The 27,358-nt window shown below is 44.6% G+C and overlaps 1 protein-coding gene across 14 annotated transcripts in view; it reads right to left on the reverse strand.

Annotated features, from left to right (window-relative positions):
* PCDH15 (protocadherin related 15) overlaps nucleotides 1–27,358 on the reverse strand; it is a 617,117-nt gene that overhangs the window by 359,220 nt on the left and 230,539 nt on the right. The window lies entirely within an intron of this gene.

Consider the following 27,358-nt stretch of genomic DNA (forward strand, 5'->3'; position numbering starts at 1 on the left):
TCCCAGGATAGTGGGAGGCACCTTGAAACTTGTTACTGGGGGGCTTCAAAATCAAATTGTTCAGGTGCTGGGCTCATTTCACCTTTGGCTTTTGGGAAAATCCAAGTCCCACATATAAACACATATAATTCCTTCCCAATATCCCATCCATCCCTGCCCTCTGGCAGTGGAAGCCATTCCCTGTGTCCTGTCCCTCTGTCCCTTGTCCCCACTCCCTCTCCAGCTCTCTTGGAGGCCTTTTAGGCCCTGATCTCTCCTTGGAGCCTTCTCCTCTCCAGGCTGCTCAGCACAGAATCCATATTCCATTGGAATTAGCCAGCTTGCCATTCTCTCCAAGCAGAAACAGGGAGTTTTAGGCACACACAGTTTGCTTTTCAACAACCCAAACTGTTGCCTTGTTCTGAGGTGGAATAAATCCACACCACATTGGGCGGTGAGATTTAGGAGATAACTCCCAGCTTTGAAGGCTGATGGAAATTTGGGGAAATACGAGCATGTTGTGTGGATTTCCAACAAAATATTCCATAAGGGGAAACAACACGGTATTTTCATAGCCTTCAGAATTTAACTGAGTAAAAATGGGTAAAGCTTCATTAACAAGACACCAGATGTGTGTGGGAGTGCATCACACTCCCCAGGTCTGCTTGACCAAATCACTTATCTCTTCTATATATAAATACATATACATATACACACAAAATGAAAGAAGTACAACCAGACAAAAATAAGGAAATAAGGCACAGACAACATGCAGTTCATTACAGAAGATATTTGTTTGTATTTCTGAAAACATCCGACAGTTCTTATATATTTTAAAAAAGAAAAAGAAAGGTTTTCAGCATAGAGATATTTTGCTGAAACTTCCACCTGAAAGAATTCCTATTCTCTGCTTAAAACAGAGCTGGAGAAAAGAAGGCTCCAGAGAGACCTCCAAGCCCACTCTAGTGCCTAAAGGGGCTCCAGGAGGGCTGGAGAGGGACTTGGGACAAAGGATGGAGTGCCAGGACACAGGGAATGGCTTCCCAGTGCCAGAGGGCAGGGATGGATGGGATATTGGGAATTAGGAATTGTTCCCTGGGAGGGTGGGCAGGCCCTGGCACAGGGTGCCCAGAGCAGCTGTGGCTGCCCCTGGATCCCTGGCAGTGCCCAAGGCCAGGCTGGATGGGGCTTGGAGCAGCCTGGGATACTGGAAGGTGTCCCTGACATGGCAGGGGGTGGGATGGGAGATCTTTAAGGTCCATTCCAAAATTGAGGATGGGAGGGAAGCTGCTCTGGGCTGTGTGAAACTCAGGCACGTTCTGCTAGCAGCATGGTCACCTCTGGATTCCACATCTGAGCAAAAGACTTTGCATTCCACCCCCAAAAATCCACTCTGCTAAGGCTGCAATTGCTTTGCCCAGAGAATTCCCAGTCCCTCAGGCATGGATGAGAGGTACTAAATGAATTCCACTGCCATGACAACAGAGTTTCCTCCTTGCTTTACTCAGAGATTAATGCCCATTGTCAGCAGCTTTTATGATAAATGATCGTCATTGTGAATTTTTGTAATGAAGATGCATCATGCTGTGTGTTGTTCACACACTGCAGAATACTTCTCCTCTAATCAGCAAGGGCTTGGAGTTTTGGAGGATGTTTTGCAGAAAAAAAAATAGGCTGTTAGGATGGGAATTGCTTTATATTTTAGCGTTGTAAATAGAGCCAGAGTCTTCAATTCTGAGTTTCGCTGGAAGGTGATGACAGAACTTTGGGCTGTGGCTGTTCCATCAGCCTGGGCTTTGGTGTGAGAGAAGCAGGTGAAAGCAAGAACTGCTGGATCTATTTCACCCACACTATCTATAATTTTGGGGTTCACTTTGGATTTTACACTCTCCTTGGGAAGGATCAGTCACCCCTTGGGCTCTCACACACCTCTTAGTGGGAGCAAAGCCTTTGGTACCTACTGGACACCAAATCTGCTTTACTTCCCTCATTCATAGGCACAAAACCACACAGAACTGACCCAAAATAAAATAAACAAGAAGCAGCGGCACTGGCCTTAGAATTACTGTGCAATATTTTGCTCCCTAGCTGCATATTCCAGGCTGAAATTAAAGAATATTTTAATTTCTACAACTGGCGACTGCCTGAAAAAACAACTCCCATCGTAAAATCTGAAGCATTGTTTTGCTGCATTCCTAAGATTCTCATTTTTGAGGGTAGTCTTCTCCATTTTAAGGGCCATGAAGATGATTAAATGGATGGAAAGGCTAGGAGATCTGAAAGTTTTCACCTGGAGAAGAGAAGGCTCCAGAGAGACCTCCAAGTCCATTCCAGTGCCTAAAGGGGCTGCAGGAGGGCTGGAGAGGGAACTGGGACAAAGGATGGAGGGACAGGGCACAGGGAATGGCTCCCACTGCCAGAGAGATGGATGGGTATTGCGAAGGAATTGTTCCCTGGGAGGGTGGGCAGGCCCTGGCACAGGGTGCCCAGAGCAGCTGGGGCTGCCCCTGGATCCCTGGCAGTGCCCAAGGCCAAGCTGGATGGGGTTTGGAGCAGCCTGGGATTGTGAAAGATCTCCCTATCCATGGCAGGGATGGGACTGGATGGACTTTGAGGTCCCTTCCAACCCAGACTACCCTGGGATTCTGTGGGAGAAGCTTAGGCAGGTTCAAGATGCAGTTTGGCATCTCCATGCTGGAAGTGTCCGAGGTCAGGTTGGATGGGGCTTGGAACAGCCTGGAATAGTGGAAAGTGTCCCTGTCCATGGAACTGGATGAGCTTTGATGTCCCTTCCAACCTCAATCATTTAATGATCCCATGATTAAAACAGTGGGCTTAGGAATTGGATTATGGGAGTGGGGTGAGAGGTGGGAATAAGGTTTAGGTTTCAAGTCAGGGTTTTGGTGGTTTTGGCCTCTCCAAAGATGCCCTTGAAGCTCCCTCCCACTCTGACCCTTCCTGAATCTTCCTGACATCCACCATTAGCTGGGAATTTAGAAAAAGATCACTGTTAATTTCTTGGCCCTGCCCTATTCATTCCTACTTGAAGTTTATCTTTTACTCCCCAGCACGACATCTTCACTCAGCCTTTTCTCCCACCAGAGAAGTAACTCATGTAAGCACTCAGAAATGTTAAAAACCAGCACAAAGACCAGTATTATCTCAGCTAAGGAAAGCAAATCCACATTCCTCATGAAGCAGGACTCCTAAATCTCTCCTGCAGCTTTTAAAATCACGCTCTTTATTTTAATTAAGCCATTGTTACCTGTAATGATGCTTACAGTGTATGCATTTCCCTATATCACCCCTAGCAAACTCCATCTCTGTGCTTCTCTCAGTGGCTGACCTGGCATTTAGATGCAGAATTTTAGAAATTTTTATCCCTAACTCAAGAAATTAAAGAATACTGATCAGTCCTTGATATATTAATAGAATCTGCTTTCTGCAAAGACAAACCTCTCCCTTTTTTGCTGCTTGTGAGGCACATTCATAGACCAACATTGGTTGGGATGGAGGCAGCAGAATTCCATTGATTTCAACATTTTTTCTCCTCTTCTGCAGCAAAAAACAGGATTTGATTTTGCCTGAAAAGTGTTTTAAAAGCGTTTTTTCAGCTGAAAAAATACAAATGCAACTATATCCCCTAGAACTAACACAACTAATACTCATCTGCTCCAAATTTGAGTCATAAATATACACTCATTTACTGGTAAAAAAAAAAAAAATAAAGGTTTTGTTCCTAGAACCTCTTGGAAATGAACCATCTTCCAAAAAGTTTCCATCAAATACTACAAATATGTAAAAGGGTACTAACCCAGAATTTTTATTAAAAGTTTTCTTGTCAAATCAGAGCCATGAAAATCTGATTTACTGCCAACTTTTTTTGTGGAAAATCAACCCAGTCATGTTTTTCTTGGCAATGGGAAGTAAGCTTGAATCAAAGTAAGATTTGTTTTAGCATTATTTCATGTTTTCTGAATATATTTCATATATATTTATGTCTGCCTCTGTTTCTACTGCATGGAAATGCTGCTCTCACCCAGCTGGTGGAACTTGCTTGGCTGCACGTGGGAGCAGTGCTTGAATTCCAAAATGAAAATCCAAGTTCTCTTTTCTTTTCTGTGCTCTTTGCCACACAAACCCACAACTGCATCTGAAGTGTATTTAAAGACTTTACTGCTTGTGATAAAATTAAACCTCCAAAGTAGTTTTAAAAAGACTTAGGGATCTTTTGCTAAGGGCAGTTTGTTCAAAACTCCACAGTGCCTTGGAAAATGTTTAGTTTTTGAGATTTCAAGCTGCTCAAGGTGGAACCTCAGAGTCCAGTGCAGCACTCTGATAAATCAGAGCAGAAAACAAAATTCCCTAAGGCACTGAACTTTCCAGATTTTTGAAAACTTGATGTGTGGGAGGTTCATAACCCACCCAACAGATGACAGGGATGCTCTGCTGCAAGATGTCGAGTGTGACAGCCTGGCCAGGAGCTGAGAATTCCAAGAAGTGAGGATTTGAACTGCTCTGTAGAAGCACAGTATGGTTTGGGCTGGAAGGGACCTTAAAGACCATCCAGTCCCAAAGTCCAACCTGGCCTTGGGCACTTCAGGGATCCAGGGGCAGCCACAGCTGCTCTGGGCACCCTGTGCCAGGGCCTGCCCACCCTCTGAGGGAACAATTCCTAATTCCCAATATCCCATCCAGCCCTGCCCTCTGGCAGTGGGAGCCATTCCCTGTGTCCTGTCCCTCCACCCCTTGTCCCCAGTCCTTCTCCAGCTCTCCTGGAGCCCCTTAAGGCCCTGCAAGGGGCTATAAGTTGTCCCCAGAGCCTTCTCTTTTCCAGATGAACACTCCCATCCCTGGAATGTGGTGTGCAGGTAGCACAGAGCACTGCCTTGTTTCTCCCCATCACATTCCATTTGGAGGATGTCTTAAAGCACAAAAGAAATGGGTCCTGCAACAAGGAGCACCCCAATGGTTTGACATGAGGAGAAATGTAAAAAAATACATTTTCTCTAGCTAATTCAGGTTGTAATGGGTTTAGCTCTCTTAATCCTGACTTCTTTCTAAAAGCAGAGAACATGGGGCCAGCCCTTTGCTCTGAAATCCTGTATTCATCAGGAAGCTGGAGAGAAACCCAGAGAAAGGCAGAACTCGTGGGTCTGTCCTCAGCAGCTCCAGCTCTGCCAAGTGCTGAGCTGGCAGTGCCCATGTGTGCCCTGCCCACGTCCAGCTGCTCCTCACTCTGTTCTGGCCAGGCTCCCACGCCCCCAGCCCTGCTGGGAGCACAGACCACGCAGTGCTCCAGAATCTGCTTCCATCACAGCCAAATGGGTGGAAGGGATGGGTTCATTTGGCAAGAAACCCCGAAAGTTCTGCAGTTGTGGGGTTTGGTGAGATGAGAATTCAGGGACAGCAGTTGGGAGCTAGAACAGTCTTTCCACTCTGAAAATATTGGGTACCTACCCCTCAAAGTGCATTTCAAACCTCAGTCCTCTGGGGAATTTAGGTCTGCTACAGATGCAGGGTTCAATCACATCCACATTTCTGCAGGTACAAACTGGAAGTAAGAGGCGCCAAACACAAAAGCCACAGAGGGCAGGAAATTATTCAGGATTTATCTGTGCAAACATGGAGCTGCAGCAGCTCCTGTACCATAAACACAACACTGTGGTTTCAGCCACAAACTCGGCTCAACCAGAGCATGGATGTTACCAGAAAAAATCCCTCATTTACACTCTGGGTGTTCCCACAGCTCAGAAGGAGTTTTGAAATAGGATTGCCATGAACTTGCACGATGAAATGACACTGTGCTTTTTAAACAAAGGGATGCTCATCCACATTTTTCATACTCATCCCTGTCCTCCTGAAGTTTCCCTCCTACTCTCTAGCATAATAAGGCTCAGGAATGCCTGAACAGCATATTGAGGTGTAAAGGCTCCCACAGTCTTTCATCCCCCAGTGTGTGTAATATTTATGTAAGCCCATTTTAGGCTGTGTTTGGCTTGGTTAACATTTTTCCCACTTACACAGAACTATTCAAGGAAACCTTCAGCAATGTTATAGATTTATGTCTCCAGACACAGGCATTCCCACCTATTTTTCCTCCACCAGCCCTCTATGCACTGATAAAGAAATCTAGAGACAAAACTAAAGACAAAATCAGAAACTCATGGCACTTGCATCTACAAGAACTTTGGCACTTTAAAGAAGGGGGTATCTACAAGGCCATTTCTGTTAAGGATCACGCAATAGAAGTGACTTTATGAGTATGAATTCCCACAATTCTTTCCAGAGCTGTACCTGAAATCACCTACAGGCCTGTCACTAGTGGTGATACCAGGGTTTAGTTCTGGTGGGGCCAGGATTGCACAACTTCTTCCCTGGGCAGTGCCAGCCCTGAGCACATTGTGCACAGAGCCTGGGGGCTCTCCTCCCTGGGTGCACACAATCCCGTGTCAGCTGCCTGCTGACATGTGGATTCAATTCATACCCCCACCAGGTCTATTTTGCACAATTTCAGCACTTGCAGCATTATTCAAACAGTATGATACAAGCATAATAATTTTAGTCTTTAAATTGAATAACTTCCTGAGGAAAAAACACTGTCTACTTCTAGGGCTTCTGGTTGTGAGATAATAGAAAAAGTCAAATTTAATTTTTTACTAAGTTCCAAAACTCCATTAAAACCGAGAGATATTTTGGAGAGTTTGTATATTGTGTCACACAGAATGAAATCCTGAGACCTGAGTGGTTTTTTACACCTTGGTAGACTTGCTGCTGGGGGTTCTCAGACAGTGCTAAAGCCTGCTTCAACTTATTTGGTCTTAATGAGATTTGATCCCAAGTCTGGAAAAGTTCAGGACTATTTCTGTGTCTCCTGCAGCCCCAGGTCCCTGTAGGCCTGCACTTTGATATCCCGGATTTTGTGTTTCTCTACTTAATTCACAACGACAAAGGAATACCTGTGGGATTTCCAGCGCTTATGAACCAGCCAGTCAAGCAGACCTTTTAAGTATGCAAAGAAGTTTCAGCTATTTCCTGACATTTCTGCAAATGAGATCTGAATTGGAGCTGTAGCATTAATACATAATACTCACATTAAAGCTTAGCAAGGCAGGAGTTGTTCAGATTCATTCTCCAGTGAGACAAACAAGTGTCAGCTGCAGAGGTGGTCTTGAAGGTGTCATTGAGGATTAATTTTAGATTTTTCCCTGCATACCATAAGTTGGGGTTCAAGGTGTTTTCTTCAACATTATTAGAGAATATCCAGCTTAAAAAATTCCTATGTCTCTTATCAAAGGACTAATTTGAATTGAAAAATCTTAAGGAAAGCTCTTCTTGCCCCATTTACATTATTGCAATTATTATATACATATTAATTGGAGCAAACTCTTTAGGAAATGGTTCACATAAGCAACTTTTAGCTGATGAATTATCCCTGTCATTTAAAAACATTTGCATGGCTTGTTTATATTACTTTGTTAATTTTATTGTAATTTAGTATTAATTAACAACCCTGTCTTTACAAGGTGTTTAATCAGTTACAACTCTTAATGACACCACAGCATCGCTTAATAAAACAACGCACTATCTGAGATTAAGTTAAATTGGTTAAATTAATCTGTTATCCTCTTTTGTGGGTAATTTATTGCATGATAAAAGCAAGTCATGAAATTATTTTCATGGCAAGTAGCCTAAAAATTATTTTACAAAGGTTCTTTTTTTACTTTAACTACAGAGAAAAACTGTTCCTAATTTCAGTGTTTTCTACAGATCAGCACAAAGCTCCAAAGCTGCAGTCACAGAAATTTGGTGCTGGAGCAGTCTGGTTTGGGAAGCAATGCTGGAGCAGAGGAGAAGCAGCATCAGCTCCATGAGGACTCCCCCAGCCAAGGAGCTGCTCCTGGGAGCAGCCAAAATCTTCTGCCAGAGCCTGAGTCCTGCCTTGGCCTGCTGAGGTTATGGGAAATCTCCTGCACTGAGCTGCCAAAGTGCATCTTGAACCCACCAAAGTTTTTCCCACAGAATCCCGGGCTGGTTTGGGTTGGAAGGGACCCTAAATCCCACCCAGTGCCATCCCTGCCATGGCAGGGACACCTTCCACTGTCCCAGGCTGCTCCAAGCCCTGTCCAGCCTGGCCTTGGGCACTGCCAGGGATCCAGGACAGCCACAGCTGCTCTGGGCATCCTGTGCCAGGGCCTGCCCACCCTCCCAGGGAAGGATTCCTTCCTAATATGCATCTAAACCTACTTTTTTCAGCTTAAAGCCATTCCTTCTTGTCCTGTCGCTCCATCCCTTGTCCCAAACTCTCTGGGAGCCCCTTTAGGCACTGGAAGGGGCTCCAAGGTCTCCCCATCTGCTCCTGGATTATTTCATTGCCAATGTGCCAACCCTCCTCCCTTTGTTAGGAGGAAGAACTCACAGGTGGCCCGTGAACCCCTGTCCCCCACTTTGGAGCCTCCACAAGTCCCAGGCCTCGGCTGCACCTCTCAGGCTGCGCATCCCAAATCCACCCTGTGACTCCTTGCATGATGCCACTCACCCAGTGACCCCTCCTGAGGCTTTTTTCAGACCTGTTAGTTATGCACAGCTATTTCTCCTCTGTTCAGCATTGCCAGGCACTCACGGTGTCTAAAATAAATCTAAATTATTTCAGATCATTTCTTCCTGTATCAACATTATTTAGGATCGTAAGTCTGTCCTTGCTGAGATGCCTCCAGATCTTTCTGAAGCTGTTCTATCTGCCACTTTCTGGTTCTAATCTATGATCTCTCACAATTCAATGAAGAAAAATAAAAATTAAACATGACAATTATGGCCTAATGTTTTTCACAAGCTTGGGACAGGCTTGAAAACTCCTCCCTGTGTGGCAGCAGGCATGGAAGACAGTGGGCTGACACTCAGCTATGATTACATTTCTGGAGACTTACCCCACACTCTAATATTCACTACTGAATTTTTACAAGAACAACTGAATTGGAAAAAAAAAATCACAAATCTGCTAAACCAATGATTTATGCAATAGAATTTCTCTTGTCAGTCCTCTGGGACCTTTCCTGCACTCAGGTAGGTCACAGGTAACAGTTCAGACTGTTCTGGACACTTCTGCAGATGCTTCAGGGTGAACATCTTGAGTCTGGTGACTTGAATAAAAATATCTTAATTATTTTTCCAACTTTATCTATTCCTCCTTGGACCCTTGCATTTTGCCCTGAAATTAGTAAAGAAACTCTGGATGTATTTTCAATGCTCCTCATGCTGAAGGGAAGCATTTAATAAAATATTTATCAACTAAACTATTCAACACCTCATCCTTTGGAAAAGTAGTGCCATGCATTGCACACTTACCTGGGAGCAAAACTAAACTTCAAAAATGCCTGAAGATAAATATTTTACTAAACAAGAGTAGGGAAATATTCACACTCCAAAGCCCCAAAGGTTGCTTCATCTGACACTGATTGTTTTGTGATAAAAGGATGAGTGTGTGTTCTGGCAGACTAAAAGACAGTGCACAAGTGCCAGAGATTTTGGAGGAAAGAGGAACTGTTGAGCTCTAAAGGCTCATAGAAGGATTTTGAGGTGTCTGAGCTGATATGACTTCTCAGCAGCATCTCTCACATTTACAAGGTGATAGGGTGAAAACTTGGTGCTGATCCTCATTCCAGATTTTTCCTTCTCCACCAGGTGTTTGCAGAGATAAAGTTTTATGCCTGAACAGAAGCACCTCAGTACAATTTGTCCCTTTACTTGCTATGTGCTTGTGCAGTTCCCAGGGCTTTACTGCAGAGATGCCTTAAGAGAATCAACACACAAATTCTTGAAAGCAAAAGCCTTTTCAGTGCCTTTTTTGTTGTTGATCACTCACCAAAACCAAGGCTGAGACTGGCTTTAACTGGAGGCCTCTAAATTGCAACCTCTCACATCTCCCTTTACAGTGAGTTTTATACTTAAGGCATTACAGAGCTGACACTTTTTCCCAGGACTCTTCCTCCCCTTAAATCTACTGGTTTTGGGGTTTATAGTGTTTTCTGTAGAATGAGGAATTAATGAAGTTTTGCTTCAAAAGCAATAAGCATTCTGGCTTGTAGCAGAAATGTGCTGGCCCTGCTGAGGGACCCCTAGGGCTGTGTCCAGTTCTGGGTCCCCAGTTCAGGAAGGACATGGAGGGGCTGGAGCGTGGCCAGGGAAGGGAAGGGAGCTGGGGAAGGGGCTGGAGCCCCAGGAGCGGCTGAGGGAGCTGGGAAGGGGCTCAGCCTGGAGAAAAGGAGGCTCAGGGGGGACCTTGTGGCTCTGCACAGCTCCTGCCAGGAGGGGACAGCCAGGGTGGGTCGGGCTCTGCTGCCAGGGAACAGGGACAGGACAAGGGGAAACGGCCTCAAGCTGTGCCAGGGGAGGCTCAGCTTGGACAGCAGCAGGAATTTCTCCATGGAAAGGGTGCTCAGGCCTTGGCAGGGGCTGCCCAGGGAGCTTTGGAGTGCCCATCCCTGGAGGTGTCCCAGGAAGGGCTGGAGGTGGCACTCAGTGCTCTGGGCTGGGGACAAGGTGGGCACTGGGCACAGCTGGGACTCCATGGGCTGGCAGGGATTTGCCAGCCTAAATAATTCTGTGAGAGGGCAAAAGGGACACCAAGGCTACCAAAGGACAACAAGGCATGTAATTATATGAAATTGGGACCACAGTGCACTGGAGTTCTCCTGGAGGGAAGAAAATCTAAACTTCATGTGGGCCTTTTTTGGGCAAATATCTATCCATGGCCTTAAAAACAACCTTTAATTTCCTGGCTGGTGGTTTTCCATGGAGAGCATGTCCCACATGCCAGGGCTAAAATGTCTCTGCTGGGGAGCAGGAAGGTGTCACCTAGGGTGCCTTGTGGCTGCTGATGGAGAAGAAGGAACACAGCTGGGCCCTGGGATGGGTTCCATTGCCTTTGAAGCAGGGGGAATGCCTAATGCTGCAGAACAGCAAAGGCAGCAGAATGGAATCCCAGAGACCTCCCTGGTGACAGTCAGTGGTGTGGAAAAAATCTCCCCACATGACTTAGGCAAGCACACCCAGATGAGAATAACAAGCTCTTCAAATAAAGCTCCACCAAGCAGCTTCACATGCCCAGGGGACACACACATGTGGATTTGAGAGCTCAGCTGTGACCTCACAGACACCTTCCAGGGGTTCAAGCACAGACCCACTATTAAAAACCCTCAGCATCACAGCAAACCCTTTAATTGCTCATTCTCAAAGTTCACTGCCCACAAACTGGTGTGATATTTTAACTAATGATTAAATAGCAAGGCTGCTACAGGCACATCTTTACTCTCTCAGGGAACTTTATTTCTGCAGCAGGTAATGCTCAGCCAAGAGCCAGCACTGTTGCCTTCCCATCCATATTCATTGTACAGAGCAATGTTAGAACACCCCCACATCCCTGAAGTGCCCAAGGCCAGGATGGATGAGGCTTGGATCAACCTGGTCTAGTAGATGTCCCTGCCCATGGAACAGGATGAGCTTTAAGGTCCCTCACAACCCAAACCAGTCTGGGATCCAAAGATTCTGTGTTTGCAAGGTTGGCCTCACTTAGTAGTTATGAAATGTTTCAGTGCTTTTCTGGTGGTTATATAGCACTTAAAAGTTACAAATAATAGCCTGGGCATTAAGAGATTTTTTTTTCCCCTTCTGTTTCTCTTAAAATGTTCCCTTTCTAGTCTGCAGGTAAAGGTTTGATTTGATGAGACCCCCAGCACTCTCCATCCATTAGCTGTGCCCTAATCACACAGCTCAGTGAACTGGGTGCAAGGTGCTTCCACACCTTTCTCAGCACAGCCTCAAAAGTCCTAAACCAAGACTGCAGGGAGGTGGCAGGGCTTTAAAGGCTGAGCTAGGAAAAGAGAAGTGAGGAAATCCAAGAAGGGAGTGAGGAGAAATCCATGCCATATGAAGAGCACAGCAGATGCTGGGGAGGAAGGCACCACACAGTAGGTGGTTTCCCAAGAATAACCTGACACTACCCTCACATGTGGCCACCCAGTGCTGGATCACTCCTCTCCAGTGTGGCAATCATTTAGGAACATTTTAGGACTTGCCATTATCACCATCAGCTATTTAAATTTGGGATGTACAGCAGCACTCCTATAGAATTGTACCTCTCCTGTCCCTTATTTAGTACAAAATTAAGTCTTTTGGGGGGTTTTTTTGGTTGGTTTTTTTTTTTTTTTTCCTGTGACAATTCACTGGTGAAATCAAATCTTAAAAATGAGCTTGCAAGTGTTTTGAGCTTCAAAGATCTGTCTCTGTAAAAGAGATGATGGTTCTGCATTTCATCACGTCACAGCTGCAGATCACCGGAAAAATAAAAGTCACAGCTCAAGGAAGATAACAGGGTAATGTCTGCCAGGGCTCCTGGCTGTCAGGAGGAGCCCTCACGACTGAAAGGCAAGAGAAAATCTTTCCCTAATCTTTCCTTTCTGAAATTGCATCGTTGTGCTGAAGTACTCAGAGCTATCACAGGAGCACAGCCACCCACACACTCCAATGCACATGACAGGAGGCTCTGGCAAGGCAGGGGAAGCAGGGCTTCACTGCAAGGAGAAACCCCAGAAAACCAGATCCAAACAGCCTTAAGGCATCCTTACACCAAACATAAAGGCTGGGAAATGCCCCTGTGAGCATGGAAATTGTTCTGCCAGCTCCAAAGTTATCCCTGCTGCCACAGCCCCTCGACTGGAGCTTCCTTCCCTGGCCCAAGGGAAGGGATCCAGTGGGAAATCCTGTCCCCCCCTTGTAGCAATGTATTTCCCCAGCTTGGGCCACAGTGTGCTCCAGCCAAACCCCTTTTAGTTATTCTTATCAGAACCCTCTGGAATTCATCAAGGTGACTAAGGCATAAATTGTGCTAAATTAAGAAAGAAGAGGCTGAGATGCTAAACACCAAGACCACAAGAACTAGATAAAGAAGGGTGAAGCACCTGGACTGTAACCAATCCCATATCCTGAAAATTACGTGCAGGAAGCATGGACAAGATAGACACACCAATCAAGAAATGCTGAGCACAAGTGCAGTGGTGTTAGAGTGCACAAATAGAGCATAATGTAAACAATTAAGTAGCTTCTGCTGACTTAACTAATCACATTAGCTATCCAAAAGTCCTAAATGTCCCTCACACCCTCATGTCCAGCAGGGCCAGGCTCCAGTGAGTGGCAGCCTCCATGGAGCTGCAGCCCCAGGCAAGGGCTCTCTCAGGGAGCCCCAGGGGAAAGGCTAAAAATCAAACCCCTCACAGACACTTTTGCTGATTTTGCTGATTGCCTGATGACAGTGGCTAAAAGGCAATTCAGACTAGTACCCTCTTTTGCAACTTCTAAGTGGAATTCACTTGTCTTTTCCCCTCTTCTCCCCGTTTCCAGCAGGTCAGCAAATACTTGTGCCTGCAAAACATCCATCAGAGCTGGCATCTGGCTAAAAATAAAATAATTCTGCTACTGGCAAAAAATAAAATAAGAATTAAAAACCCCTCATAGTCCTCAAACACACCAACCCCATTCAAAGAGGGGTTTTATGAATCCATTTGGGTTTAAACACAGCTATTAAAGAAGGTGACATCTCAGAGATTTCCACCTGGGACAGAGCTCCTGGCAGCATCAGAGGAGCCCCAACATCCAACAGGCAGTGTTTAGATAAAGAGGGAATTGATCTTGTTCTCTCACTTTGAAAGTGCCTCTGTAGCACCAGGAGAGCCTTTCAGGCAGGTTTTTGCAGGTTGTCCTGGCTTTGCTTTGATTGCTGTTGTAGCAGGAGGGGATTATCTGTTATCCCACCCTTAGGGAGCACCTCCTGCTGAGACAAAGTCTTTTCTCTGCTTAATCTCTTAAATTTCACATCACTAACAAAAGAACAGCACATCCAGCATCACATTTCTTTCTCCTAATACCCCTCAGGCCCTTGGAGGTGGGGCTAAGCAATCCCTAAATGGTATTTAACATCACCAGATCTGGTTCTTAATTCACTGATCAACTGGAATCTGATGGCATTTTTGGGTTCACAATCACAATTGCTTCATGTCACACTGCTCATTAATGCTTTTTCTACTCTACTTTACGGGAAGGAACAGAGCTGGAAGGATTTAAATCTTAGCCCTGAAAATAAAACAAAGAATCATTCTGCGCTTCAGGATCAATTGATTCTGGTGCTGTCCACGAGGAATACCCTTGGCATCAACAGAACCATTTAATCCATCCCTGTCATGTGGCCCATCCTCTCCTGGCTCAGACAAATCTCCACCAGTTCATCCCAGGAGAGTGAATATCCTGCTAAAGGCCAGGAGCCTGTGTTTGAACAGAGATCACACAAAGCAGAGCTCTTTAGGAGAGAAGGGTTTCTGTGGGGCTCTGTGACCCCTCCTCAGGCTGGGGACACCTTCAAAGCCCAGGGGCACAAAGCAGAAGTCAGGGCATTGCTCATCCAGAGCTGCTGGCAACTTTGAGGCACTGATCTTCAGAGAGGCAGCACATCCAGAGGGAGCAGGGAGGTCCTGGCCCCAGCAGTGGGATATGGATTTCAGGGACACATTTCTGCAGTCAAATGCCACATCAAGGGTTTTAATATAACTTAAAGACAAGGAGAACTGACGACTACAGGGACAGGACAAGGGGAAATGGCCTCAAGCTGTGCCAGGGGAGGCTCAGCTTGGACAGCAGCAGGAATTTCTCCATGGAAAGGGTCTTGGCAGGGGTTGTCAAGTGGGGAGGCAGTGATGCAGTTTCTATTCCTGGAAGTATTCAAAAGCCATGTGGATGTGGCACATGGGGACATGGTTTAGGGGTGATGCTGGGTTTATGTTTGGGTTTTATGACCTTAAAGGACTTTTCCAACTTTAAAGGTTCTATGTTTCTACATATCAGCTGGCCAAAAGATACAGGGTTCACCTGGTTAAACAAAAGCAAAGGCAGCCTCCCAGCAGTCCCATCTACCCATAAATTGCACAAATCCATCCATCCTAAAGAAACACAGCAATTCTTACACACACAGCAGGCAAAACTCCCACCCACAAAAAATCTTGAGAAGAAGGCAGGAAAAGATCAGGTGCCTGCATAAAAATCCTGCCCTGCTGCACAAAATCTTCTCCAGACACGTTCACCTCTCAATCTCCTTTTGCTGTCATTTCCAGGGGTTTGAGAGACCCAAGAACAGTCTCTTGCCAACCCAGATGAACTGAAAACCACTCAGGGCTCTGCTGAGGGCTGAATGAGCATCTTGCCACATCTGCAGAGAGTCTGAAAATCAAACAGACAGCACAGTGTCACCCAGAGGACAGCACAGGGAGGAGGAACCACTGCTGGAGTGTGCCTGGAGGTCCTGGAAGCAGGAAGATGGAGGATGTGGAGCTCCTGCATCCCCACCAAGCAGAAGAGCCAGTTTTTTCCACCCAGAACTCCATCCCTGCCCCTCCCACAAGTCCCCCATGGCACAGGGTGTTCTCTCCTCACTTCTGAACAGGGAGCCCAGACTCAAACACTGAATCAGGAGGGGATCCACAGAAACACAAAACACTTGGGTCTGCTCACACAGAATTCCAGGCTAGTGTAGAAGAGAAAAATTGGGGAAATTATCCATTCATAATTGTAATATCCATTACAAGACAAGGATTCTAATTACTGTGTTTTTCTGCTTCTTTGCTTGTGCTCTACAGAGCAAATTGTACAAAGGAAATGGGTTTGTTTCCAGGCAGTTTTTTTGCTCCTTTTTCATTTGCCACATTTGTGTGGCAAGCAGGGAAGCAACACAAAGCACTTGGCATCAGTGGTCTGGTGTTCACCTATCCCCAAGCCAGAGGACAGATGGAGGAACTCAGCCAGATCCCAAAGCCTCTGCACCACTCCAGGGATATTTTTCTTGAGGATTCAGAATCCCAGAATGATCCCTAATACCTGGATGAATCTCAGGAATGTCACCACTTTGCTGGGTATCCAATCTGAGTGTTGAAATTTTGGATCTTCCCTTAGGAGAATGCTAAAAATTAATTTTTTTTCCCTATTTATCAGGGGAAGAAACAACTTTTCCCATTGAGTCTGGTGGGCATTACATAATGAGGCAGTTTTGAAGTTCTTCCTGCTGCCAACAACATCCTCAAAGTACAAATGTTTTTGTAGAGGTGTTTGTACTTCATCACTAGGAAAAGAAACCAGCCTGAGTCTATGGCATATGACAAAAAAGGTCCACAAGAATCCCTTAGATAGATTTTTCCAGAATTTCTGCCCATTCCTTATAGAATTATAGGATCACTGAGGCTGGAAAATCCCTCCCAGCCCATGGAGTCCCAGCTGTGTCTGATGCCCATCTTGTCCCCAGCCCAGAGCACTGAGTGCCACCTCCAGCCCTTCCTTGGACACCCTCAGGGATGAGGACTCCATTACAGGATTTGTGGTTCCCTTCATTGTTAATATGCCTGAAACTTTCTAAATAAAATTCAATTTATGTTATGATTAAGTGATATGTGCAGGAAGTCATCCAGGAAAGGAAATGGCAAGTCCTAGTGGACAAAGGGATGAAGAAAAGCAATTTTAACAAGAAAATTATATGAGAAAATTTGAAATTTTTCTTGAAATTCTAGAGTAAAACCTAGTAAAACCTATCAATGGTGGAGCACTTGAGAAAAGGCTGGGAAAATTTGGATTCATCAGCCTGGAGAGGAGAAACTTCAGGGTGACCTCATTTTGACCTTCCAGTACATGAGGGACCAACAAGAAAGATGGAGAGAGACTCTTTACAAGGGCCTGGAGTGCCAGGACACAGGGAAGTCAGAGGGCAGGGCTGGATGGGATATTGGGAATTAGGAATTGTTCCCTGGGAGGGTGGGCAGGCCCTGGCACAGGGTGCCCAGAGCAGCTGTGGCTGCCCCTGGATCCCTGGCAGTGCCCAAGGCCAGGTTGGATGGGCTTGGAGCAGCCTGGGACAGTGGAAGGTGTCCCTGCCATGGCAGGGGTGGAATGGGATGGGATTTAAGGTCCCTTCCAACCCAAACCAGTCTGGGATTCCCTGACAAACCAAAGCAGACCCAGCTCAGAGGAAGAATTCCAAGGCTGCAGTTTCCCCTTCTTGGCTCTGGACTCAGAAGATGTTCAGAATAAATGATGTTGTGGCAGGGGAAGGGGATTTTGTTGGGGGTTTTTTGTTTCTTTTTTAATGTAGCAATTAGCTGTTCAGCAAAGCATATTCCCATCCTAATTTGATTCCTTTCATGCCTCTCCCTTTAACAGATCACATTTGTGTGCAGCAGGATTTCTCTGCCATCCATGAGAAGTGTAATTTCTTCTCATGCCACACTGGGGGAAACTGTTTTATGATCCAGCTGTTGGTACCCTATTACCTTCCAATGAATCCTTTACTGCTGGCAAACATCAGGCTCTTACTACTTAAAAGTTAAATACTATCTCTAAAATATATCTACAATTTTACAGCCAGTATTTTATAGCCAGCATATAATACACAGAAATTTTTCATATTTCTCCTCTGAAAACCAGACCCTCTGATCCCATTCCTCCCCAAATTAAACAATGGAGTTTCATGACCCTGGTACAGACTTTTTCCCTCACACTGAACAAAACAAGGAGTGAAATCAAATACAGAGAAAAATATTTCATCAGCTGAATCACAGGGTCTTCCCAGAAAAAAAAGGAACTAGCTATTGGTAACATAACTATGGAATTTCCCATTGGTAAAGCCTTGGAATGGTCTCTGCAGGACAAAAAGCAGGAGAACATTAAAATTCACCCCTTTGCTAGCTCCACATCCTCCACCTGCCTCAGCCATAAGGAATAAAAAGAAGAAAACTCCAATATCCAGAAGCTCTGGTTCAACCTCAGAGAAAATTGTTAAAAATCCAGAATTTAAATAGCCAGTCTTAACTTTTTTTTTGTTAAATGCTTTTGACAGCATTGCCTAATGAACAACCCCAACTCTTTCAGCAGGCTGAAGGTGATGATTTAAAGACTTCTGACTATAATGTAAAAAACATACCTTTGACTAAAGCCACAATAAGTAGAAAAGCAATTAAAAAAAAAAAAAAAAAAAAAGGACAGTTTTCCTCTCCAGTCTCTCTTTTACCAAATCACAGGTGACTCTAAACCTTTGCTCCTGGCAAGGGATAATTAATTTTAAAGCTACTGAGGGTTTGTAATAGCATTCATTTCTGTGGACATTGGAGTGTCATAAGCATTTTAATTAAAATAATCAAAATTAGTTTAAATTCTGGATGGTTTTGGTGTCTCCTTTTCCGAGACCACAGTTATATATATTTGTTTCCTTCAATAAGGGATATCTTTTCTTGATGGTTTTGAAATGCTCTCCAGGATTTCATTTTCACCCTTAGCCCCTGCAGCCTCTCAGCTGAATTATGTTATTTTCTATGTTATATCATAGAATTATGTGGTAATATCATTATTTTATATTATATGACAAAATATATTATTTTTGTCTCCGCTTGAAGCTGAATATTCAGCTACGTATTTACTAAACCAAAGTGGTCTCGACATAAAAGAACTTAAAATTCCTTCCACATCTCAAACAGAGCAAAATAACATTCCATGATTTTTTTTTCCCCTTTTAAGTCATCATGTAGTGAAATTGGAACCCGAGCAGACAGCGGGGATCTCACACCATTTGTTCTGCTCCGAATGAATGCGTTATAGACAGGCAGTCATTCCGGCTGCCTCTCTTCACTAATTCTGAGGGAAAAATACTCATTTTATTTGTCAGGGACACAGAATTCTCACTGCCCACGTGCCAGAGAAAGCAATCTTACAAAAAGCCTGTAACTGGTGGAGAAGGAAGGCACACACTGCCTTTCAAATGCCCAAAACCCACCTGAGCTGTGCGTGGCTGCACAAATTTCTCTGTAAATTCCAGTGTTCTCCCAAGACAACGATTTCATCCCCATTCCATCCATCCACAGGCTGCCAGAATGGGCAATTTGAAATGGTGGTAATTAAAAGTCTTAATTAAACCATGGGAAACACAAACATGTTAAATGTGCTGATACTCCAAGCTGGAAGCAGAGATGGATTTATCCATGGAATGCTGCAAGGTGTGATGGCATATTATGATTATTAAAGCTTACAAACCAGTTACAATTCTGAAACTATTGCTGAGAATAATTACAAGCCTAAAACAAACAACTCATTTCATTCTCATATCATGAGAGCTCTTCCATTAATCTCTTTCATATCAAGAAGTTCTTAATTGGAAGAGGCTGCACTAAGAAAATCACACTCAAAAAATCCAAACCCACTTTTTTTTTTTTTTTTTTTTTTTTTTTTAACACAAACCTCAAATGAGCAAAAAAATCTTGAATAAAACTTAGGTATTTTCTTCTCTGCATAACAATAATGTTCTGTAGAACCCATGAAATGATGTAGAAACTTCAGAATCCCTGTACAACAAGGAGAAAAACTAAACAAGTGATAGACCACTGATGCCATCAGAATACCAAGTGCTAGGGGCACAAATCCCAGCTGCCCACAGGGAATGGTGTGGCAATCACTGAAGAAAAATGGGGAGGCTCCTAAAAATGTGACTGTCACAAGGGTCTTTCCTGGCCGAAAATGATCTTATTCTACTGTTCCCTCTCAGGTTCTGCCTTCCTTTGATGATGGACACATCCAAGTATCCCAATCCAAGATGGTCCCATGAATTTTCCTGGTGTCTCCTCCATGTCTGCTCCTGTTCCACCCCTCTGAAGAAAGCCAAGCAAATTCCTGCTCTCCCAGAAGCCCTGGCTTTGGCTGGGACTGAGTTATTTTTGCTCCCAGGAGCTGGTGCAGTGCTGTGGGATTTAGGATGAGAATTCTATTGCTAAGGCACTGATGTTGTGGTTGATGCTTACCTCAAGTCAAGGCTCTCAGTTTTCCATGCTCTGCCATCCAAACACAGCAGGAAGGAATCAGGACAACAACTCACCCTTGCAAACTCTCCACGTGAATCCCTCCTGAGACCATTCCAACTTGTGCCATTCCAACTTCTCCATGCACCCCACACTAAGGGCTTCTCTATTTATTTTGGTTCTCCAAATTCTCCAGGTTCCCTCTTCAAGATATGCTTGTATATCCTTAGTATTTTCCTAAAGCTACTTTAGAACCTTCCAAAGATTGTGCAGAATTCAGGATTTGCTTTTTAAACCCAGCAATCCCACCCCTCACCTCCTGACCTTGGCAGGGTTTGAATTATTTGACTACACAGCACTGAACATTTTCCATATTTCATCCAATTATGAGCCAAATTGAAATGCAGGGTCCACACAATATCTGAATATTGTTCATCAAGTGGAGATGGAGAGCAAACTTCCCTTCACCAAAATCTTCACAGTGACAGAAAAACGAGCCTGTGTCAAATTACAACTGAAATTACATCCCTGCATAAACAGCAGGAGCAGTGAAATGGGAAAACTGCCATGCAAATGATCCCAGCTGGCAAGATGTGTTTTTTACGAAGGTCTAACAGAGAAATACTGTGATTTTTGGGGGGGAAAAGACCCTCAAATTCTACTACAGCAGTGTGAGCCTGATGATACCTACCAGCCTTCTACTATCCCAAATCCAGCCTGATTTTTAAATCCTCAATAGCTCAAAACAGTGAATTTGCTTCGGACTGAATTAATGAGAACATTTTCCAAGCAACACGTGGGAAGCAAGGAACACCAACTGATTATTAAATACCAGGATTTGAAGAATATAACACTTGGGTGCATACCCTGTGTTATTCCAAGTCATTCCTCAAGGGATTTAACACAGTTTGCGTGGGAAGAAACCTGACCCATCCATGAGGGTTAACACTGCACTGTTAATAACAGTAATAATGTGATTTTCACTAAGCAATTTCTATATGAAGAAAAAAAAAAAAGCATGTTTTAATTTCTGCTGAAAAGTGACCCAGAGTTGGCAAACACATGATGGAACCCAGAAACCTGACAGGTGCTCCCATGCAGTGTTTGGACCTCCTCTTTCACAATCCATGAGAATAACACACCTACAAAGTATCAATGACTAAAAAAAGGATGTGAAAGAGGCCCTAAGTGTAACAATGTGGTTTAAAATTAATGAATTTCAGTGTTTACCGTGGTGATCCATTTTTCATGTCAAGAAAGTCTGGGTAAATGAGTCGATCCTAGATGACCATGAAAAAACACCTACTGTGAGGTGTGGGGAAAGGCAGAGAGAGCACAGGATGAATGAGGAAAAGATGTGAAGAGAAATTCCATCATTGCTCAGGCCTTATCTACCCAGACCCGCTGTACCTGCACAGGTGGGCAAAGAGCACCTGCACTGTGAGAGCACCAAGGGTCCGACAGGGGATCCAGCTGCAGGCTGTAAATATCCCTGGGCTGAACATTACTGCAGGGGAGGACCTATTCCTCCTTTCCTTTCCTTTCCTTTCCTTTCCTTTCCTTTCCTTTCCTTTCCTTTCCTTTCCTTTCCTTTCCTTTCCTTTCCTTTCCTTTCCTTTCCTTTCCTTTCCTTTCCTTTCCTTTCCTTTCCTTTCCTTTCCTTTCCTTTCCTTTCCTTTCCTTTCCTTTCCTTTCCTTTCCTTTCCTTTCCTTTCCTTTCCTTTCCTTTCCTTTCCTTTCCTTTCCTTTCCTTTCCTTTCCTTTCCTTTCCTTTCCTTTCCTTTCCTTTCCTTTCCTTTCCTTTCCTTTCCTTTCCTTTCCTTTCCTTTCCTTTCCTTTCCTTTCCTTTCCTTTCCTTTCCTTTCCTTTCCTTTCCTTTCCTTTCCTTTCCTTTCCTTTCCTTTCCTTTCCTTTCCTTTCCTTTCCTTTCCTTTCCTTTCCTTTCCTTTCCTTTCCTTTCCTTTCCTTTCCTTTCCTTTCCTTTCCTTTCCTTTCCTTTCCTTTCCTTTCCTTTCCTTTCCTTTCCTTTCCTTTCCTTTCCTTTCCTTTCCTTTCCTTTCCTTTCCTTTCCTTTCCTTTCCTTTCCTTTTTCCTTTCCTTTCCTTTTTCCTTTCCTTTCCTTTCCTTTCCTTTCCTTTCCTTTCCTTTCCTTTCCTTTCCTTTCCTTTCCTTTCCTTTCCTTTCCTTTCCTTTCCTTTCCTTTCCTTTCCTTTCCTTTCCTTTCCTTTCCTTTCCTTTCCTTTCCTTTCCTTTCCTTTCCTTTCCTTTCCTTTCCTTTCCTTTCCTTTCCTTTCCTTTCCTTTCCCCTCCAAGGTGGGAATAAGATATAGAACCAATTAGGGCTAAATTTACAGGTCCCAGGGTAAAGAGTCCAGAAACTGGGACCTAAAGGAGAAAACAAACAAGTTTAAAGTGCCCCATGGTCATTTTATGGATGCCAGACCCCGGCAGTGTCCCACCACCCTGGTGGCACCACTGACAGAATCCTCTGAAGCTGTTTTTCTCTTCCTCTGGAGCAGGGGAGCAGCTTTCACTGCTGAACAATAGGATGTGCTCGGCTGCAGCACCCCGAGGTCACACATTAATTGTACCTCATCTCGACACCAACACTCTCAAATAAACCTTTATGCCCAGGGCTGACCTCAATTTAATTCTCATCAGTGGCCTACAAGTGGAAAGAAGTCGTATCAGCACCTACCTACTTCACAAGATCCCTGGGTTTCCTTCGGGACATATTTTTCCACACCCAACTTCCCCTGAATGCAAAAGCTTTTACCAAATCTGAACCAAAATAATGTACAAGAGCTGGGGTAAAAATAAGAAGATAAAAGGGGAAGACAGCAGGATCTATAAGTACAGAGGCTATAATCAGTATATAAAGGTAGGAGCCACTTCTGAGGGCATCAAAAGAGAGCAATGTTTACAGACATTTGTTTTCCTACAGGGAGATCATAAAGCACCATTTGAATGATTTCATATCTGCTCCAAAGATTGGTACAGGAGAACTTCAAAAGATAAGGATACATCATTCTGCAACTCAAACTGCTCTCCAAAGTCCCATTAATGTTGTTCATTCTCCCCTGCAGAAATGAACCCATAACTCACTCCCAGGGGTTGCAAGAAATGCCATAAAATTGTCAGTATCTCGCAGGGCAAACGTCTGCATGGGAAAGATAGTGTGGAATTATGGTGCATGTGAACCCTCAGCAACCTTCCTGTGGATACTTCATCACCTGCCACACAACTGTGTCTGTCCCAGTTGTAAAATCATGCACAGAATGGTTGGGGTTGAAAGGGACCTCAAAGCTCATCTCATTCCACCCCTGCCATGGGCAGGGACACCTTCCACTGTTCCAGGCTGCTCCAAGCCCTGTCCAGCCTGGCCTTGGGCACTGCCAGGGATCCAGGGGCAGCCACAGCTGCTCTGGGCACCCTGTGCCAGGGCCTCCTCATCCTCAGAGGGAAGAAATTCTTCCATATATCCAACCTAAATTTTCCCACTGATCTGCTGAACTGGAGGTCTGGTGGGTTCTCTGCAAAGGACAAAACTCCTTGGGCAGCAGATGTTTTACAGCCAGCAAAAACACTGAATATATTTGATTATTACAATGTCAAAGGTGTGAAGGAAGAGGTTTCCAACCAGCTCATGTTTTCCGTGGCTCATCCTTCAATGATTTCACATTCAGAGGTGTCTTTACAGCTTCATGTTTGTACTCTGCTCACACTCCAGGGTGTCACAAGCAGCTTACAAAAGCTTTCAGATCACCAGGGAACCACAGGGTTCCATTTTCTATTTTCACTTATATATTTTTAAGTAAGATATGTAAAATTCCTTCAATTAGAACTAAAAGCATGCACTCACAGGACCTCTCAATTGAAAACCACCAGTGAGCTCCCCCACAAGATGTTTCCACTGGATCCGGAAGTTTCTGAGAGTATTTTATTAATCAATAAATGCACCCCAGTTTTAAAAGTGTGTTTATATAGCCATGCTGCAAAACAAGATTCCATGACTGTGAAAATTGCATCTCTTCTCACAGCACTTCATTTCCCGCAAATTAAATGTGACACTACCAATAACCTCCATAATGAGGCAACTTGATGTGAAATAATTCCAGGTTTTCACAGCCTTCAGGAGCAATTATGTTAAATGCACGGTGATTTAAGTGACTGAGTTTGTTCAAGCATACCTGCAGAACCTTTTCCCCACCTTCCAGGCCTGGAAATGTCCTGCAAGTGATCTTGGTCACACAAGAAGTCTGGCTTGTGGCTGTGGTGGAAGCCTCAGCACGTGCCCTGCAGAGACTGCAGATTGCAGGAAGCTTTTATGGATTCTCCTTTGGGGAATTCTGGAGGAAAACCCCAGAGGGAGCAGATGGGAGGGGAACTGCAGGTCAAGACAATGCAGTCACATTATTTTTTTCTGTTTCTAGCTATAAGAAAGAGCCACTGGACCCCAGTGTTGCATCCTAAGTGCTTTCTCTCCATCTCTTGCCCTGCAGTAGCACATGGATTTACCTTAGGATTGGAAAAATGAGGGTAGAAATTTCATTTCCATCCTTGCTGTGGCATTGGACCTTCCTTAGTGACCTCAGCAGAGAACTGAAGGATTTTCTGCCCTGAACAGAGTGTGCAGAGAGCCTGTGGGGTCTCTGCCCTGGGGCTGTTCCAGAGCTGTGGGGACAAAGTTCCTGTGCCTTGTGCTCTGGGATGGCCCTGCTGGAGCAGGGAGGTGGGAGCAGATGCCCCACTGTGGTCTCTTCCATCCTTCCACTCTGGGATTCTGAACATGGAGAACATAACACCTATGTAAATGTATCAGTGAATACTCTGGGAGTAGGATTAATTCTATAAACCATCCATCTTTAATGGCAGAACATATTTTTCACTAGAGTAGTTCTCACAAAATTATTATATTCTCTCCAAAATGAAGCCATATTTCAAGATTTTATTGTTTCAACGTACAAAACTGAGGGTTGAGACACGGGTGAACACCAATGATCTGGTGAGAGACAAGTCCCAGCCAACACAATCTGGCAGAATCTTTCAAGCCCTCATATTTTATTTTACTGTGATTATATGGCATAGAACTTTTTATGGAATAGTCTAATAAAAGTGATACTATACTGTGAGAAAGCATTTAAATAAAAGGACTACTTGATCCTGTCTTTTAAGGTCTGCTTAGCTGAGAGTTGTTCTCTGAAGGGCCTGCTGGAGACCCTGCAGTCACTGAGCCTCATCAATTTTCTTCTATTCTGTGGAAAAGCCTCAAGGTCTCTTCCATTCTCTGTTGCTTACTCCTCATTTAATCAGAGAATCATTAACTGAGGTTTGATGGCAGCTGGAGCTCATCCTCCTCTGTGAGATAGTGGGAAAACACCAAAAGACAATGCTGCACCCTTTGCCCATCTGGTTTTCCTCCAGATGTGCACAAACATCCCTTGGCCAGCACAGAAGGTACCAATAGTGACCCTTCTGTATTTCTGTTTGTATTTCAACACCAGCACCTGCAAAGTGAGGCAGTGTCTTTAAACTGAACATTTCAGGTGATGATGTCCCTTCTGCATTATCAGAATTTAGTGGTGCCAAAAGGCTTTTGGAATTTGACTGTTTGATTGCTGAATTCTGACATTTCCCACATAGCCATTAGATTTCAACTATCCTGACTGATGTAAAATGTGACTAAAATTATACTCTTCAGCAAAACTCGCAGCAAACAGTCTCATCATGTGTGATTACCACGGGCAGCGTGCCATTCCTAGCTGGGTGTGTGATCGCTGTGAGACCACAAGCAAAATCTGCCCTGCCCCTTGGTAAAATAATTCCTGGATAGCTGGAATAAGAACCAAGAATACACATTTAACTTTTTCTAGTATACAGCAATCTGTAAGGAGCACAGAGAGACTGATCCTCTAGCACTGCTGAGTTCTCACCTACAACAGCTTTTTTTGTTAGTCTCAGATTTTCAGATTTTCCACAAGTGCCACGTGAAAGATGAGTTTTGTTTCAGTTCCAGAGGCTCCTGTCATTCCAAGATATTCCTTGCACTAAGAACTAAACCTGGAGGGAGGAAGAGACAAAGGCACTCCTGAGGCCCACACTGCACACATGCATTCAACTCTCTTCCCGATCTAATTCCCTTTGGAAGTCCAGAGCACCAAGGAGAGTCTCATTACTGTTTAATTACAGAATCCCAGAATGATTGAGGCTGGAAAATCCCTGCCAGCCCATGGAGTCCCAGCTGTGCCCAGTGCCCACCTTGTCCCCAGCCCAGAGCACTGAGTGCCACCTCCAGCCCTTCCTGGGACACCTCCAGGGATGGGCACCCCAAAGCTCCCTGGGCAGCCCTGCCAAGGCCTGAGCACCCTTTCCAAGGAGAAAGAAGGATATTCCCATGCCTTGACGTGCACTACTCCTTGTCAGCCCTGGTCCATGCAGTGCCTGGAGCCTCCAACAGCTGGGAACCACAGCAGATCCACAAACTTGGAGCTGAAAAGGGAAGGACGTGACTCCAAAACTCTCAGGTTTAGTGACAAAAGCCAAAAGCCACATGGATCTTAATGCTCAACCCAGAGCACACCCAAGTGCTCCAGCACTGAGGAACAGCTTCCTGCTGCTCCAGCTGAGAAGAGCAGGAAGAGAAGGAGGAGGGACACACTGAGCTTCTCTTGCGGCAACAGTGGCTCCTGCCACCACCATCCATCTTCCCCTTTTGTCAGCCAAGCACTTGGACAAGTGTTCCCATGCTCCATTAAGCTGGCTGGAATTGGCCTGGAATTGACCTGCTAATGCAAAGGAATCATGTGACACTAAAAGGGACAATTTGTTGTGGGGCTGGAAAACCATCGGTGTGAGAAGGATCATCCCCAGCTTGGAATGGGCTCTGTAGAGTGAGCACAAGGAAAAAAGCAGTGCCATGAGATCCCTGCAGCTGTCAGGACATTGGAGACACAGCAGCCTGAGGTCCTTGTTGTGGTTAAACAGAATTGTGCATGAAGTGTGAAAGTGAACCCTTAAACTTCCCATAGAGCCTTTTGACTCATTATCTTTATCACTAAATTTTCATAATGCTGGATTAGACAAAATGGCCACATTCTGATATTGTAAGAGCGACCCCCAACGCCTGGGAAGAACGAGCTCTGACTCCAATGATTTCAGAAGGCAAATTAATTACTTTATTAAACTATATTATGCTATAACTATATTACACTAACAAGAACTATCTATCACTAACTAACCAGCAAACCCGTGATTCTCCTGAGAGTCCTGATAACACACGTGGACCCAATTGGTCAGTGAATCCAAAACACCATCCAGAACCCAACCAAGCAATCACCTTGGGTAAACAACCTCCAGACCACATTTCACATGGGCACAAACAGCGAATGAGATAAGAATTGTTTTGATTCTCTTTTTTCACTGCTTCTCTGAGGAGAAATCCTGAGAAAGCCAAGTCTCTCTCTGCTCAGAGGGCATGTGAACACCACATCCTGAATCCTCCTATTAATAAAGAG

This window comes from Taeniopygia guttata, chromosome 6 (genome assembly GCF_048771995.1).
Source record: "Taeniopygia guttata chromosome 6, bTaeGut7.mat, whole genome shotgun sequence".
Taxonomy (NCBI): Eukaryota; Metazoa; Chordata; class Aves; order Passeriformes; family Estrildidae; genus Taeniopygia; species Taeniopygia guttata.